The sequence below is a fragment of the Rhinichthys klamathensis genome, unplaced genomic scaffold, assembly GCF_029890125.1.
Source record: "Rhinichthys klamathensis goyatoka isolate OS25496 unplaced genomic scaffold, OSU_Roscu_1.1 h1tg000889l_1, whole genome shotgun sequence".
Lineage (NCBI taxonomy): Eukaryota > Metazoa > Chordata > Actinopteri > Cypriniformes > Leuciscidae > Rhinichthys > Rhinichthys klamathensis.
In genome coordinates, this window is record NW_026607243.1 from 25,284 (window position 1) to 39,816 (window position 14,533).

The 14,533-nt window shown below is 38.3% G+C and overlaps 2 long non-coding RNA genes across 2 annotated transcripts; both read right to left on the reverse strand.

Annotated features, from left to right (window-relative positions):
- Positions 1 to 3,504: 3,504 nt before the first annotated feature.
- LOC130078489 (uncharacterized) lies at positions 3,505 to 6,017 on the reverse strand. Its single transcript, XR_008805932.1, has 2 exons — positions 5,771 to 6,017; positions 3,505 to 4,306 (listed from the first exon to the last, which is right to left on the reverse strand). It is a non-coding gene; the product is annotated as an uncharacterized LOC130078489 (long non-coding RNA).
- A 2,400-nt stretch (positions 6,018 to 8,417) lies between these two features.
- Positions 8,418 to 11,753, reverse strand: LOC130078486 (uncharacterized). The gene is made up of 3 exons (XR_008805931.1): positions 11,666 to 11,753; positions 10,807 to 10,877; positions 8,418 to 8,472 (listed from the first exon to the last, which is right to left on the reverse strand). It is a non-coding gene; the product is annotated as an uncharacterized LOC130078486 (long non-coding RNA).
- Between the last annotated feature and the right edge of the window lie 2,780 nt (positions 11,754 to 14,533).

The window sequence follows — 14,533 nt, forward strand, 5'->3', positions numbered from 1 at the left end:
TATAATTTCTTTTGTCTAACTATATTATCTCTCAGAATATTTTTTTCCTCAAAAACCTACATTTGGCAGCATTTAAGTTTAAATCTTTGAACTGTGAATTTACTGTAATTTTTGTTGTTTTCATACAGTTTGTTCTCACATGTTGAGAATGATAATTCTAATACAGCTAATATAACTTCTAAAATTCTACAATAATAATACTACGTCAAAATTATGAAATAACATAAACTGAGTCCTCTTAGTTCCAGATCTGAACAACATTTCCCTGGTTTTCAACATTGACAATAATCAGAAATATTGGTTTATTTGAAGCCAATATTCCTTTAATTCACAAAAAAGTAGCCTATACTTTATGTATTTAGTGCTTGCCTGTTTCATATGGGTCTAGTACAAAATTACACTAAACAGAACTAAATTAGTTTTACTTGGCTTGTAACAAAAACAAACCCACTTTGTCACATTTTTGTGTTCCATAAAGACTCATGCTTTGAAAATGCAGGTGTAACAATCCATGAATCATCAAACCATTTCAGCATTCTTCACGTACACTCTTGGCTTTAAAGTCCCCCTGTGGTGAAAATCAAGATTTTAATGTTGTTTATATGTCTATGTGGTGTTTTTAATATGCTTTAAGGCAAACCATGTGTAAGTTCATAATCGACAGCATTGCTGAGTATTTTCTCCTTAAAACTGCAGTGAACCAAAGACAGTCTCAAAAACACGGTTTGAAATCGCTGGTGTTTCTGACGTCACACACTACCTTGTAACCAATCAGATCAACGTGTGATCGTCAACCAGTGGATCTCTGAGCTGAGTGAGTGAGTGGAGGCGGGGCTCATTTGCATATTCATAGAACTTCGTATACTAAATGAGGCAAGGGTGTAGAGTTACATTCAAGATATGAATGGACTTTTTTTTTTCAAGGAAAGAAAACGTTTAAATATGTCATTTTGGATAAAATGATTGACTACAGGGGGTCTTTAAAAAAAACTTTTACTCCCGGTTTCACAGACAGGCTTATGGCTAGTCCCAGACTAAAATGCATGTTTGAGCTATTTTTGCTGAAAGCTACTTGCACTGACAGATCTTAAAATATATCAGTGCCATTGTTTTGTCTCAAGATTCACACCAGTAATCTTTTCTTCCAAGGCATGTTCATAAAAGCTACTTAAATTAGATTAATATTTTGTAAATAAAGTGGTAAATTATGTTGTTGTTGTCGTTGTTTTTGCGCAAACAAGCACTTGCGTTGCTTCATAAAACTGAGGTTAAACCACTGGAATCTCATGGATTACTTTAAAGCTGCAGTCCGTAGCTTTTTTGGGGTTAAAAAATATCCAAAATACATATTTGAGAAAATACATAACCAGCCAGTGTTCCACACTCTCTGCTTGCCGTAGCTCGATTCAAAGCGGTAAGCTTGTAATAATGTTTTTAACTCCAGTGGTACTGGTGGATTTCCATGGGAGATTTGAGCATGTCTTTGCGTCATTACTTCACATCTGTACGCACACATCTGGAGAAGAGTCTCGGCTAGTATAAGCTATTGCGTGTGAGGATGCTGGACGAGGAGATTTATAGCCTTTTCTCACAGCACTTGATATAATTAAACTTATGAATTTGATGGCGGATCCAGAAAGGTTCAAACGACGATCACCAGTGACAACAGATTCACCCGCTGTAAAATGCAAAAGACTTCGTTCGGACTTCGGAGTGGCTACAGAAAAAAGAGACTGCAACCGGACCCATGCGAAAACAAGGATAATATCGGAAGGACATTACGTGTCACACAATGTTGTTAACATTAACAATTTGAGAACAAAGTATAATTTGCACGGTTTTGCGTGATATGATAACTTATAAGCGATTGTTAGATTTAATCAGCGCGATTTACTGCAATGTCAGAACCAGAACAAAGGTGGATGTTACTTACTTGTTCGGATGACATTTTCCCGTGAATATTCTTATGTTGGTCATACTTCCAAAAAGAATAATCTGTGATTCTGAATGCCAGTATCCACACCGGTGCGTTGACTGACAGCCACACACTCTCCTCAAACACTGTGTTCATCCGCGCTGTGCCGTGCCGAGGCACAACCCACGTAAAGTTGATAATTCCGCGAATGACTGCAATTGCAGATTTCGAACAGAGATGGCGACAAAGAGGAAAATGCCGGACTGCAGCTTTAATGATGTTTTTACTACCTTACTGGGGCTTGAATGTGGTAGTTGCGTGGCTGTCAATGGAGGGACAGAAAGCTCTCGCATTTCATCAAAAAGATCTTGATTTGTGTTTCGAAGATGAACGGTCTTAAGGGTTTGGAAGAACATGAGCACGAGTAAATGATGACAAAATTTGCATTTTTGGATTAAATATCCCTTTCAAAGGATAGCTGAGGATTATTAACTGATTACATGTCTTTACAGAACATCAAGAGTCTGGAGGTGAAGAGATTAAATAAATAGCAGTTCTCCTTACCCGGTGTTCTTTCTTTTTATCAAATGTCACATATAGTCATTTTGAATAAATTAATCTCTTAAAAGTCCCCCTGTTCTTATCCCTTAAAACTCATCTTTGATCACCAAAACGACATATGTAAACTTTTTTTTCCCCTGAAAAAATGTCTTCAAGATTGTAACACTACACCCTTGCTTCCTGTAGTAAACGCGGTGCTATGAATATGCTAATTAGCCCCGCCTCCACTCACGCCAGCTCACAGATCCACCAGGGCAACTGAGGTAAAAGCTGCACAATGATATCGCTCTTTACAACGTCGGACACATAACGGTAATTAATATGATTAGCCTTTTGCTTGACTATGTTATCAAACAGCTAATAATGTGTTGCTAATGTTACACAAACTGTTCCCGTTCTCAGTTTGCCTTCTAACAATCATCAGAAACGCTTTGAACAACTCAGAACGTCAGTGGAAAAAGGCATAATATAGTTCATAACATCATAATATACATCCTATATTGCAAAATCTACTCGATTTTTCATATCAACAGAAAATATACCAGGATAACCTGGCATCTCTCGAGGCTCCCCTGCTAGTTCGCTGTTAATGAGATGCTAAAGCCCGCTGGCACGTTAATCTGATTGGTTAAAAGGTAGTTTGTGACGTCAGAAACACCAGCGATTTCAAACCGTGTTTTTGAGACTCTTTGATTCACTGCAGTTTTAAGGAGAAAATACTCAGCAATGCTGTCAACATGAATTTGCACTTCTTAAATCATATTAAAAACACCACATAGACACATAAACAACGTTAAAATATGGATTTTCACCACAGGGGGACTTAAAACAACATTAAATTATCAGAAAATGACTTGATAACATTACATTATCAAGATACTACACTTACTGATATATATGTGCGTGTAGTAGTCTGTCAACGTGTTTGTAAACGATTATTCTGAATATGTTAAGCACTCTTGTTAGGTTAAAAGGTGCAGTTTCAATCTTTATGTGCTTGACTAATTAATAACAGATGCGCTTTAAAATACACTTCAACAAAACCTCTCACATTTATTTCCCAGATGCATACTTTGCATATTGCATACTAGTATTTCAGACACATGGAACAGTTTTTACACTTGGAAATCTGTTTTGTCAGTGTCAATAAAAAGTTCTCTCCGTCTTAAGAGCAGATGACCCTTAAGAGTCACGTGACCGTGAGACACGCGGTCGCCTGATGATGTCATCACAAACCTCCAAGCCTTTCCATTTAAAGTGCTTTTCTCTGCACCGCCTTGCAAATATGGGATACATTGCCTTTACAACAATGGAAAAAGCCACATTTTTTGTGTTTCCTGAGGTTATGGAATGGAATGTTTAATTGGAAAGTGGTGTGTTACTGTGCAACGGTTATTTTTAGATATTTAGCGATTGCGGTATATAGCCTCTGCTATGCTAGTTGAACACTTGGAGAAAACATTCTGGGAAAAGATCATATAAATAACACGTAATCAATATAACATAACAAAACATCAACGCATCTGTGATTCCCAAACTCAAAGGATGTTCATTAGCAGTTGTAAATAAAGGAATGAGCATGTTGTAATGATGATGATAATGATGTGTATTTGTGTGTGCTGTTTGAAGGACACAGGCTGATCAGTTTAACGCCGTTACAGCTTCATCCAGATGGACTGATTGTTTCCTCCAGGCCTGAGCTTTAAACTCCCAAAACAAAGTTCTGTAATGCACTGACTGCAAACAATTAAGAGTCGGAGTGTATCACAGAACTTTACTTGGAAAGCCACAGCGCTGCTCGCCGATTCTCTTCTTCTCAGGGAAACCCTTCTGTACGAGAGAAACAGACACGTTACATTTCTCATTCGCATCACAAATTATTTATTTATACACTGTAGAAAAGAAATGGTGTGATCATCAATAAGTCATAGCAACATGTGTTTTTCGATTAAGTTATGAATTTTTGTATCTATCTCTCATATATATATATATATATATAAGCAAATATATTCATTTATTAGTGCTGTGGAATCGATTAATTACATCTAACATAAAAGTTGTTTACTTATATACATATATATGTGTGTGTGTATATACAGTTTACATGCACACGCACACGCACACATATATATATATATATATATATATATATATATAATATATATATATATATATATAATATATATATATATATATATTATATATATATATATATAATATATATATATATATATATATAATATATATATATATATATATTATATATATATATATATATATATATATATATATATACACACACACACACACATACATACAGATACACACTAACATATATAGAACGTAAACAAAAACTTTTATGTTAGATGTGATTAATCGATTTGACAGCACCAATATATATATATATATATATATAGGCTAATAAATAAATATAAATAATATAGCTGAACAGACCATTTGATTTGGCATACTTAAAATTAAGGCAGCAAGTGAACTTTAGTTTGAAGTTTAAGTAGGTGGCAATTTTTAACAGTGCATGGTAACAGTTATAATACTTCTCAGAATGAAAGATGATTGACAGGTGAGACTGATCAAAGCATCTCTGAGCTGGAGCTGAAAGTTAGAAACTCCTCGAGCTCAGTAATGGCTATTAGAAGAATTTAAATGATGGATAAGATGCATAAACGTGGACTCGTTCACACATGCACATAATCAGATCATGAATGATGAACACATATGGCGCGGCCTACGGTGCATATGGAGAAAAAGAGCTACGTGCACGATCCATGCAAATTAAGTGCATGCAACAAAAAAAAAACCAAAGCGCAGAAGAATAAAATGAAACGTGTCACAAAAAAAATCCGATTTAAATATTGAATGCGCCCTTCCACTCTGTCTATTTGCACAGTTAACAACTGGGGCAGCCGAGAACAGCTGACGTGTCGAAAACTGTGGAGCGGTGCATTAGTCTATCAAGATCAAGTCTGTCATCCCGGAGTATATCGAAACTTAACACACAAATATCACTTCACAAACTAAAAGAGAAGTCACAATGTTAAGAAAGGGGGAACTGAGGTTACCATATGTCATGCATTTGCACGTAACATCACGCAGACATTTAAGTAGTAGTTTACTTTCCACAGGAAAACTTCCATTCAAGTTACTTTAATGCTTCAGTGGGTGAATATCTCAATGAGTGTCGATGTGACAGGGTTTTATAAGCACACACGCACAGTCTGAGAGTGAATGCACACTTCCAGAGAGAGCTAGAAAAGAGTCAAAAGAACAACATACCTGCAGCAAATCACAGCACGAGCCAGTCGACGCTGGATAAAGTGTGTTTGGAGAAGAAGCTCTGCTGAAACACGGTCTCTGTCAGAAGAAGGAGAAGAAGAAGCCCTGTGGAGGATTGAGCAGATGAAGCTCGTGTAACTGTTGATGAAGCGCGTCCGCGTCCGTGCAGCAGCTGGAAGAATGTCGACGTGGAGCTGCCAATCGTGCGCGCGCAAACACGCACGCGCTTTGGGGGGAGAAAAAACTACGTTTTGCTGGTTTCAGGCACTGGGGTACTACTAGACTAGTACTAGTATACTGGTTAGTAATCTGTTAGTTAGTGCTGGGGATTCAGTGAGGTTCATAAGATACGTGTCAGCGCCTGAGAGAGAGAGGGAGAGAGAGAGATAGATAGATAGATTAAAGTTGCACTAAAACTTTATCTTTCCTGTTTACAATGCTCTCATCGTTTCTTTTTTTTTGTCAAATGCCTGTTATTTAGTTTTACTCTTCTCACAGGCCTAGACTTTCAACTAACCTCAAAATCAGTTGTTGTTTAAAAAACTATGATGATAATAACTATAACACATTTAGATATTTGTTTTGTAAAAATGATTTCCATCCATTTGTACACAAACTACGACTGTAATTTTAACAATTTTGCCCCAAATAAAGTTACAGATGAAATGTGAGGCATGAAGAAAACAGGGAACATTTATTTTTAGGCAATTTTCGGAGAGGCTAGCAATAGCAAGTTAGCTTTGAAAGCATGAGATCCCTCCCAAGTCAAGTCATCCTCAAAGCAGCTTTACAGAGATAAACTTACAATAATTTAAGGTAACAGAGATTGGTTTGGTTTTATAGCGGTTCTTGAATTATGTTATTTTCCAGCTAAAGTTAGTGCAACTCCCTCCCTTCAGTGCGTCTCCAAAGCCACGACTCCTTCAAAACATGAACGCGAACAGCAGAGTCTGAAAAGCGTCAATAGAGACGGCGTTAAACTCCATCATGTCTCAAAGCAGATTACATTACAATAATAATGAACATAAACAACTTAAAGAGCTCTTGTATCACCTGACTGCTGCAGATTCATTCAGGCATTGATAGTGAAACGCAATTCGAGTCACGAATCGCTCCGAGTTTAACGTCACGGGTTTCCATCTCTTCCAGATTACAGTAGTTATGGTGTGAATGAGCATAAGCTGGTGGTTTTGGTTCAGACGGCAGCTGTTTCTGACTGACGTCTGTCTAACTCTGCACAGCACGAGCGCACTGATGACGTGTGATGTCTGCATAGACGTAATATGGGGGTGGGACATGACCCCACCACTTTTTATCAGGGTCGATATTGTCCCCACCACTTTTTGAAACATTTTGAGACACGGATGTACCTAATACAACTAAATAAAAAAACCTCCAGTTAACTAGCAGAGCATTAATTTAGTTCGTTATTAAATAAGAGACGATTTAGAGCTCAAATGTGTTGTTTTGAAATCAAGCTAAGCGCTCGTTTTCGCTGCGATCAGTGGCGCGGATACAGTCTTCACTCGGACGCGCGCTAATATGTATTAGTAGATCTCATTTTAAACAAATTAAACCCAATGTAACGTTACTATTGAAATTGATTTCTAGACATCGTAATGTTATTTTTTCCTAAAATTGTTATTATACATTTATCTGATTTAGCATTTTATTAGCAACCTCCTACAACAACCCCCGATTCGATCCGAATGCAATGATTGGACGAACATTTTATGATCCTACGCCTTCCACAGAAGATATACATATAAATACATTTAAACCACTTAAAGGCGCACTATGCAAGATTTTTGGATCAAAATTTCCAAATACCACTAGAACAATGTTATATATTTTGTTGACTTGTGTACTTTACATTATCCTAAATGTTTGCTCGGAGAAATAAGCAGTTTTAACCACGACACGGACCGTCGCCTATCAATGACATCATATCCGCGTTACCCTTGATTTTCTTGGTTTTATTTTGTTGAAACCATAACGCCAAAGATGCTTTAATATATTATGTGTTTTATTAGACAGGTGAGCAACTGTTTGTATTCATCGACAGAAAACGAATCATTGTTATATATAAGCTCAACACAGTCAGTCTTTTTGTTTAAACCTTGTTTTCTTGATTTACCGCGAGTGTTTTACTGTCTAATATCGATCTCGCTCACTGCAGTGTGCAACAAGTGTCTCATATAGTAGCCGCCGCCGAGCAAACACACATGAAGCATTCCCAGACAGCAAAATGTATTTGGGCCAGGTCTTCATTAGCATTTGGCGCAGATCCGCTAAACGGACCTGGGCCGGGCTCATTCTTTCCAACGGCCCAATACCGGAACAGGTTGGAATTACGGATCAGAGACAGATCTGGGCCAGCACTGGCCCAGTACAGTTATTAATGCCATGACATGTGGTGCAGATCTGGCCCAGATCCTTGACTCATATTTTACATCTGGGGCTCATCTGGCCCTGGTCTGTGATTCATATTTAGGTTATCAGAGAATTAAGGCACAAACACCCAGACAATTTGTAATTTTCAAAAACTTTTTATTTTAAACTCATTAATTGCTCATCAGTTGGGTGTGACCGGGCACGGTGGCCACCCCCACGGTCGCATCCCAGATTAAACAACCTCATGGTATACTGGTTTATCTCGGTGTCGGTGGCTTTGTCAGACATGCGATTCTTCCTCACTGCTCCTGTAAGACGTACAAAAAGCACACAAAGCAAAGAAACAAAGAAGTAAATATTAGATTCGATATTCAAAGATTCTTTATTACATGACATTATAGTAAAATGCTTGCACAAATCAATAATAATAAATGTGACTAAAGTGGTGTGGAGTGAGTAGTATTAAGGTAAAAGAGTATCAAAACTTTAGGGCTGGTCCGAATACCATTTTTTGAGCTTCGAAGCTTCGGTAGTAATGAACATCGAATATTCGAAGCTTCGGAATCTCTATAGCCTATGTCTGTCTGTCCGTTTGCATTTGGATTATTTCGAGAGCCGTTCATCCAAATGACTTCACAAGGGAGTGCAGTGTCGTATTTGGTGCAATATAGATATAGACAGGCGAGACGCGACACGTTCAGAATTAATAAACTTTTAATAAACTACAGAACAGCGCGAGCGGGATGCGCGCGCGCCTCACGCGAGCAGAGCTTATTTGCTCCGAGAATGGACACTGCACTAGTGATTTAAAACACACATATGTCCAGGGGCGGACTGGCCATCTGTGTGATCTGGAGTATCACAGAACGGCCGGTACTCCAGGACGGCCGGCGGGCCGGCCCACCACCCGCCACACACCCAGTCATAACCTGTTCCCCCCCCCCCCCCCCCCCCACTAATCTATTTCACACTCCAGTAGTGTAGGTGGCAGCAATGCCAGCGCGGATCATTATCAGCTCGGCCCAAAAAAACTGCGATCGCGGCCGAAGCACCTGTGCGGACTGATCTCGATCACGCGAACATTTTTACTCAGAGTTGCGCGATCCACTGAGAAGCATTTCAATTCTGTGCAGAATTCTCTATCTCTATTATAAACCCACAGATGGCTGTGATTTAAGCTAGTTAAAAGCCAGATTAAACAGCGCTGATATTCTCAACATCTTGACGCAAAAAAACAGGTGAAACATTGTTCCAAGAACAAACCAGTTAGAAGACATTTCACTCCACAACTTATGAATTAACTGTAACTTAGTAAAACAAATTTTTTGGCAGAAATGTGCCTGTATTCATATTAAAAATGCTGTTATATTAATAGTCATGTAGGCCTATAAATGTAGGCTATTAAATGTAATGCAGTAATGTTTTTGTTTAGAAGTTATGGCAGTTTATTTATTTATTTTGCATTAAATATTTATACTAAATGTTTATGCTACAATAGGTTTTTAGAGAATAATATATATATATATTACAAATTTTTCAGGAATTGTTGAACCAGAATATCAAGATATTTTATTATTTCGCATATGATGGTGAAAAGTAAAAAAGTTAAAGTTAAAAGTAAAGGTAAGGTAAAAAAACACCACCATGTTATATGTATAATAAATATTTTTGAGTATAGCCCTTCTAGATTATTTTATCCCTTTAGCCCTCGCACACAAAAAGGTTGGAGACCCCTGGTATATAGTAACTATATGTTTTATAATTACAAGTTTGTGTAATTAGGGTTTCTGTAGCCAGTGACATTTCATTATTTGTATTTTATTTTCAATGCAGATATAATGGCATTGTACATTTTGTTGTTTTTTATTTGAAGACTGAGGCTTCATTAATAAACAAAACCCCAATTGTCATCATTGTTTTTAAGATATTACTTGCTGTGAATACCTTGTCTGATATAGGTTACAGTATTGTGGCATAGTATCAGGACATCCTAGTGGCTAGGGGCGAATGGCTGGATGATTTGGGAGAAAGTCCAGGGCTGTTTTTTAGCCCCAGTCCGTCCCTGCATATGTCTATTAACTTAAGCAATATTTTTAATAAGGTAGTCTAAGATTTTTCTCACTAACAAATTACTGACAAAGTAGGGTAGATTTAAATAAAGAAGCGGCGCGCCTCACGCAAGCAGTTAAGAGTAATTTAGGTTTAAATTTAAATTCAAGGTGCGAAGTTTGAAATTGCAGTGACAGATTTGAGAAGTTGCAAGTGCCTAATTGAGGTTGTACTGCGATTAAATGCAAATATATATTACAAGTTTGTGTCTGTCATTGTATTTCTGTGAAAGGCATTTTACACATTTGTGACTGCTTGTCTGCAGCTTCAAATTCAGAATACAGGTTTGTGACTTTTGTCTGCGAGTGCAAATTTCAACATTCAACTTCAGATTTTAATTTTTACAGGTTTTCATATTGGAGCTGTGAGTGTAAATGTTCACGTACAAGTATGAATATTTATTGTACAAGTTCTCAAATTCACATCTACATGCTCTAGCTAGAGTGTTGATACTCTTTTTACCTTCATAGAGTAGTGAGGGAATGAATGAGAGAGTGGTGATTAAATAAAGTGAGGGCATCTAAAATACTTACAAGCCATAATGGCCTTGGTTGGTTATGATGTTTTTGGTATCTCTTCCACCAATGGAGGCCAGCATTCCCACCTGTGGAAACAAAAGACTAAATTAGTGAGAAGTAAAAGATTGATAAATGATAGAGGGGTATGGGCAACATATTCATAGACAGTAGGCCTATATTCTGATTTACAGGATAACAAAAGTAGATATCCATAAATCCCTCTGTAATTATTTCTCCATCTAATGTGAACACAATGAAAAAATAATTTCACAAACAGCTTGTTTAACAAATTAATAAAAGAGGCACATCGCAGTGGCTTAGAAGACGTGGGTAATATGGTTTATCCATTTTGCAACACGAACTGGAGGTAAGCAACAGTAATTTGCAGGTAGTTTGATAGCTAACGTATCGACATATCATATGTCGCACTCTACAGCCGGTATAATACAGTGAGAATTAATATGGTACTGACGTCGAACTAGTTTAATGTATTTGGACGTGGGAAGTCATTCATTTGTTATTGTTGCAGTACGTTAGCTAGCAGCGATCACCGCTGGTAACGTTAGTGGGTTAGCAGTTATATGATTTGCAGCTAACACACAATGGACACGATATTCAGCAATTTTGGTGAATAATAAGCAAATATCACCGATTCAGCCTTAAAGCCTATGTTCACATTAGTTGTGGATGTTTAAAAGAACCTATACTACCAGCTAACCGCCTGCTATACTACCGTTAACTTACCCAGCTTATCTGACACGTCTCTCAGGTTGTCAGAATGTCAGTGTAAACGTTTGTAAACTTTTATTTTTAATATAATTATGTAACAGACTAATATGACATCAACACCAGTTTACTTTTATAATGTACTTACTAAATTATACTTGTATAATGCACTTACCAATTAGCAAAGACGGTGCAGCCTGCAGTCTTCCACTCTTGTCAGCGGCTTTATGCGGGGTGGCGCCCGCGCCCGTCCGGTCTGCGCAGCTTGCGCGGATCCGGTCCACACCCGCCGGGCGGACTCAATTCAGTTGTGGCGCGTATGGTCTGCGCAGCTGTCCCGGATCGGCGACGCACCCGCCGGACGGACTGTCACAGTCGAAGCTACAGACAAGTCTGGCGCAGAGTTGGTGCAGATCTGCATATTGAGTGCGACTGCTGCGCGAATCTACTGATTCGAAAACGGACCTGGCACAGATGTAAATGCTGTCTGGGTTATAACAGCTTTCATCACACTCAAATGTGTGTAATATGATAAACAGCGCTGCGTTTCCCACATACGCATGACGGATGAAGAGGAAGCGTGTAATAAAAGCTCCACCGCTCGTGTGTCGCGCTCGTCTCTCATTAGCAATCGCTCGTTCCGCTACAACGGCTTCCATAACGTTAATAAATCTTTCATACATTACCGCTCATCCATGAATATGATCTCTGCTGTATTCTCCACGGCTGTAGAGGTGAAGACAACAACTCCCATGATCCCGCCAAATCAAGGCATCATCAAGCTACACCTTTGATTTGAATAAGCGACCTCTAGTGGCGAAAACTTACATATTGTGCCTTTAACTTAGGCTGCGTTTACACTTGGCATTAACATGCGACCTGTATCCGGAATTCCGGATGTTGTCCACATACACATTGAAAAGACAAGTGTAAACGCACATCTGATGGGAATGTTATCCGATCAGCGTGTCCCGGTTCGGAGTAGGGTTGCCAACCGTTCCGTATAATACGGAATCGTTCCGTATTTGACACATAAAAGGCTTGTTCCGTATTGAACTGATACGGAACGCACTTTGTTCCGTATTTTTGAGAATCAATTCAGTGCAAATCCATGACAGACGCATAGCTTCTAATATATATGTCAGACAGACTATGATGAATGAACGAAGACCCGCTGCATGCAAATTCGGGGACTTGGCGCCACCTTGACGGGCTCTGACGTGTAATGACGTAGAGTTGTCTCATTGGTCGCACGTCAGAGGCGCCCACGCCATTGGATGTGCAGTTGCCGCAGCGCAGCCTGAGCGAGCCAGACGCTCAATGTGCAAGCTGTGCAGCTGCAAATGCATTTTACAGGCTTCAGTAAATCAAGTAAAATGTGTTTCCGAAGACATTTGTAGGCTATGATAAGAAAAACTTCCCAAAAAAATGTTTAAAAATTTTTTGCACCGAAAAGCACATTCTAGAAGTCTAATTCTATTGAATAAGTTCGCACAAGGATACAGAAAACTGTTGTGTTTATTTTTCTTCAAATGCAGTCTAAGCCGATGAGTTTCGAATGTTATATGTTGTATTTGTTTAAGTTAAAAATAAAACGTATTATAATCTAAACAAATACATGGTTCATTTGTGGCAAAATGATCATGATAGCCTTTATATATGTGGTTAAGTCCTGTATATTGATTAAGCCTACTTTGCTATTCTATAAATATATAAACCCCCCCCCCCTTCCTTATTTCCATTTCAGAAAGTTGGCAACCCTAGTTCGGAGGTAGTCGAGGACGCATTGTGATCGGATCTCAGTGTAATGTAAACGCAATCCAGACATCGTGTCTGCATTCACAGGTGAACGTAATTTAAATCCCCGCCCAGTCTCCCCGCGTGACTGTCAGAAAGTAATGGCCAGACGCAGTTTAGACACGAAATTAAACTTATTTGAACAATAAACGTCAATCTTTAAAACAGTTTATTTATGTGTGTCATTTTCATTTTAATTGTGCAACATTATCTGAACGAGGCGATCGCCTGTACACTCACAGTTAGTCATGAGATCTTAATGAAGAGCTGCACTTGCCAGAGGAATAATCTGAATCGGAATTTTTAAATGTTTTAAATGTTGAATGTTTTTATTGTTTCAGCATGTTTATCAATCTCCCATTTCTGTCAATATAGTCATTGCACGCAACCTTAAACCCAGATGATCGATGATGTGACTTGTTTAACATGATCAACCCAGTTATTTTTGTAAGATCAACTCTGGAAGTATTCCTTCTTTTAAAAAATATAATTTGATCTAATTAATGGAGATTGCATATGAAAGTAAAGTGACTGAGTGAAAGCAATTGGGATGTTGTTTAATTTGTATCATCTTTACTATTAATCTGGTGTCGTGCCACGTACAGACCTGATTTAAATATTATGCGGGAAACAGAAATCCGATCGGTTATCCAGATACAGAGGCTGCTTAATGTGAACAAATATAAACGCACCATGTCCTGATTGGCTAAGATCGAGCAGATCGGATCACGGTGATCGCATGTGAATGCCAAGTGTAAACGCAGCCTGAGTGATTGCTATCAGGATGTGAAGAGACTTGCAACCAACATAACAAAAAAATTTCTGGAACAAATCACCCTGCCTCTAACTATAGCCTAATCGTTTTAAACAAAACTTTCAGAAAAATGTGACAGATTTGTCATGTGACGCACAACTGCTGTTGGACATTCTTAGTTTGCTATTATTATTGGTTGCAAATCACATGAACTAGTGAAAGTTTTCTTTTTAAAAGTCCCGAGGGCCAAAAGTGCCCATATAGGTGATGAAACAGCCTTACACATAATATACTTTCCACTCAGTCGACAGTTTGATTGAAGTGTCACGTTGTGAGTTGATCTTTTAACAAGAGTAATTTTGTCAGGTGATCATTTCAAACCTTTAAACACCCCATGCATCAGTGCAGTGCTGTCAGATCATTCACACACAGGCCAAATCGGTCATCCATTTGTTTAACCCAAGC